This window comes from Castanea sativa, chromosome 10 (assembly GCF_040712315.1).
Source record: "Castanea sativa cultivar Marrone di Chiusa Pesio chromosome 10, ASM4071231v1".
NCBI lineage: Eukaryota > Viridiplantae > Streptophyta > Magnoliopsida > Fagales > Fagaceae > Castanea > Castanea sativa.
In genome coordinates, this window is record NC_134022.1 from 37,848,629 (window position 1) to 37,852,956 (window position 4,328).

General features: G+C 36.9%; 1 pseudogene; it reads left to right on the forward strand.

Annotated features, from left to right (window-relative positions):
- Positions 1-319: 319 nt before the first annotated feature.
- Positions 320-1,648, forward strand: LOC142613950 (lachrymatory-factor synthase-like; annotated as a pseudogene).
- Positions 1,649-4,328: the final 2,680 nt, after the last annotated feature.

A 4,328-nucleotide genomic window follows, 5' to 3' on the forward strand; every position in this document is an offset into this window, starting at 1 on the left:
TGGGTGAAGAAAACCCGCGCAAGACGAAATGGAGAGAGACAGTTAAATGGGACGGGGCAAAATTGCCATCCCTACTTCAGACACAAAGATGGTGAGGTCAATTCAAAATCCCTCCGGCATTTCTTCAATGTGAGTGGCAATTAGCACAAAATACTGGACCCATTTTTTTAGCCCAAGCAAAGTAGTGGACCTCAAAGCTAGCTAATGACTTCCTAAGAGTCAATGATAAGTGGTTGAATTTGGTAATTTCCCACGTTATATTCATATATAAACAACAACCACACATCTTATATCCACATTTTCTATAATTCAACTCTTTTTGTCTCTCTTCTGTCTCTCACACTCACATACCTATCCTATGACTGGGGAAACAGTAACACAAACAAAGTGGGAAGGCAAAGCCTGTGTTGAACTAGCAATTCCAACAGCACAAGAAGTTTGGCCTCTGGTGGAGGACTTCTGCAACCCACACAAATGGCTTCCTACTATTGATACATGTTACCAAGTGGATGCATGGGATCAGGGACGTAGCTATGCTTGGACCAAGGGGGGCAATGGCCCCCCCTTGGCCAAGTGAAAAAAAGAAAAATATAAAATATATAAAGCATGGTTTTGAATTTTCATGCTTCATTTTTGTTCAATACTTCCCTGCTTTCACCAAAAAAAAAAAAAACATTTTCTTTATTCAAAATTTCATTAAATTTTTATTCTTTTTGTGAGTTTCTATCTGTGTTCTAAATGATTTATAAAATTTATCTTAAAGCATTAGCATGGGATAATTACAGCTTAAGTGGTTGATGAAGTTCCCAAAGAAGCTTCGGATAAACACACACACATATGTATGTATATATTCTTTTATAAGTAGCTTGGATAAAATTTAAAATAAATAATAAAAAAAACACGGTTGTCTTTGGGTTAATCTAGAGCTATGATATGAAGGTTTAGGCTATAACAAATTTTTTAAGCATTTGGGTTTGAGTGTATCTCGCCCCCCTCACTCGAAATCCTAGCTCCGTCCCTGCATGGGATCCTTGGTCAGCCTGGAATGGTCCGGTACGTCGCCACCACAACAACGACTTCGTCCAACGGCAACGAGGAAACGATGATCAAGTGGGCCAAAGAGAAACTACTGATGATTGATTCCATCAAACGGTGTTTGAGCTATTAGGTTACTGATAATAACATCGGTATGAAGTCATACGTGGGGAAATCCACAGTGTCGCCAATCAATGATGATGGCAAAAATGGGTGCAAGATCGAGTGGTCCTTCGTCTGTGATCCAATTGAAGGTTTGAGATTTGAAGATTTTATCTCTTATATTGAGACTGCTCTCCAGTCAATGGCAAAGAAAATGGAAGATGCCCTCTTATCTACTAGGTGAAATCTGGCCCTACATGCTTTATATTTGTGTTGCTACAATTGTTAGATGAAAAATTTTGTCATGCTTCAGCATATATATATGATCCTTTCTCAAAAGCCAAAATACTGATTCAGGTATCTTGTGAGAGTGACGATGTATGTGCAGGATGTACAAAATCCCTTCTGGTTGTATCAACAACGATAAGAAAAAATTTGCAGTGTTTATGTATTTTGACGTGTTGTATGAAAAAACTTATTATACTGTATTGTGTTCATCCCATAAGTTGAATATTGATTATTGTCTATATTCCTGATTTGTTTGTAGTTTTTATGTATGAAAACCTTATTTGTGTTCATCTCTTAAGTTGAATATTCATTATTGGCTATATTCATGTTGCATTGTTATTGAATTAGTTAAGTATTTATGGTTGACATGAGCATATAAAAAAGCTTAATTATGACTAAATTAGTCATTTAAATGTATTATACAAATGAGACTCGAAAACGTTACTTTACAATGTGTTTTTTTTTATAGTGTTGTGTGGTGGAGAGGTGTTACTTTACAATTTAGGTTTTGAAGAGTACGTCATTTAAGCAAAAGAGATTATAATTGGACCCAATTGATACTAGATTTTTTCTGAGAATGAATTGATACTAGATTAGGTGGTGTTTCTTGTATGGATATGTATTATATATATAGCAGAGCCAAAGGAGCAAGATGGGGCAACTGGCCTCCCTGAGCTACCAGAAAATTCTTCCATAATAGTACTCTACTATATTAGAAAGTCTTTATTGGCGCCCCCTACGAAAGAAAACCTCCCATAAAAAACAAATATTCTTTCCTAACTAAACTAAACTAAACTTTTTCGTTTTTTCCTAACCAAACAATGAGTTAGTAGGTCTCACTTAAAAGTTATAAAACCCTTCATTGTTTGTCACAAACTTTCACCCCTCTCACGGCAAGTTAGGGATTGAAAGTTCGAACAATGAAGGTCCCACATTATAATAAAAACAAAATTTCAAAACCCAATAAGCCAATACCAAACTGACAACACCAAACCCAGCCGCTAAAATTCAAAACCAAACCTAGTAGCAATGACTCACCTAGCCATGATGACCTTCGTAGTCTCAATTAGAGATGACCATAGATTGGGTATGGGTTGGGCATACCCAAACCCCATCCAATAATTTTACTCATGGATACCCGATTCACTTACTTGATTGGCACCCATATTCGTTTGTTACCCAACTCTTTTACTATGGATGACCAAATCCAACCCCAACCTGAATTTTGAGTTTTTTATTTTTATTTATTTTTTATTTTAGTGATAAAATTTTAAACTGACAAAAAAGGGAAAAAAAATCTATATTGCCAATATTTTAACAGTTATATGCTAAATTATAGTATTGGACTAATGTTAGGCATGATTCTGTGTGTTGTATTGTAATAGTAGCATAAGTACATATCAGGTGCTTATACCTCACGTGCCTATATCAGACTTGTAGTGTAGTGAGCTAGTTGGATATGGATGAGTTAGTTGGATATGGGTTAGTTAGTAGAAGTATAGGATAGTTAGGGTTAGTTAGAGAATTGAGGTGGCATTGACAGCTGGTAGATGATGTATAAAAGGGAGGCTATTGTACGCTGAGAAACTAAGCAAATACAATCTCAATTTCAGTTTTTCCTTGTCTTTTCCTCTATTCCTTCTATTCCCAAATCTTAGAGGCCCAATTGACCTTGAATTAGCTACACCAATTAACCATTGAATGCAATCCTTACAATTGGTATCAAAGTTTGCTTTCCTCGGCATCTATGGCGGAAACCCGTGCTTCTACTGCAACCAACGAGAATGACCATTGATCATCACACAAAAGAGTTACAAGAGATGAGAACTATTCAAGAGATCCATACAAGAACAATGAATGAAAATACAAGAATGATGAATGAAATGAGTCAGTAGCTAACTACGATCTTGCAGAAATTGAGTTCTTCAGATCAAGGAAGATCTCTCCAATCTCAGAGACTTGGGGAAAATCACAACCCTAATTTTGCTATGTTGCCTGTGTCTCGACCCACGAGGTTGGAATTTCCCAAATTCTCTAGTGATGAACCTGCAAGCTGGATGTATAAAGCTAACCAATATTTCAGATACTATAATACCCCATTGGAGAGAAATTGATGCTGACTTCATTCCATATGGAGGGTGAAGCACTGATCTGGTTCGAAGAGAGTGAAGAAACTGGGGTGTTCTGTGACTGGGAGTCTTTAGTTCAAGCTATGCAAGTGAGGTTTGGTACAAATGCGTATGATGATCCTATGGAAATGCTAACTAGGTTGAGGCAGACATCTTCTGTAGCAATGTATAAGACTCAATTTGTGATTTTGTCAAATAGAATCAAAGGGTTGTCTCCAATGCATAATTTGAGTTGTTTCTTAAGTGGCTTGAAGGATGAGATACGCCTGCCAGTGAGGATGCTAAACCCACAGTCATTGAATGCAGCTTTTGGATTGGCTAAAATTCAAGAGGAGTACTTGATAAGTTGCAGAAGGAGCTCTAAGATTTAGCAAGAAATAGGTAAACCATCTGTCTTGGGTCTTCCTAAAGTTAATACCTTTGTAGAAGCTAAATCAAGAATTCCAATTAAGAGAACTTCCCCTGCCCAAATGGAAGAGAGGAAGAAAAAAGGGTTATGCTATAACTGTGATGACAAATGGGGTCCAGGCCATAAGTGTAAAAGTGCCAAAATATTCCTTCTTGAAGGTAGTGAATTGATGCCTGATTCACAATCTAGGGTTAAGATCACTGAGTTGGATGAAGAATTTGGTAGTTCAATCAATGAAGGGCAGAATACTAGTCCTAATTCTGAGGAAGTTGAGATAACTCTATCTGCTTTAATTGGTACTCCCACGCCTGGTACTATGAGGATTAAGGGTAAAATCAGTGGAGTTAGTTTGGTAGTTTTGTTAG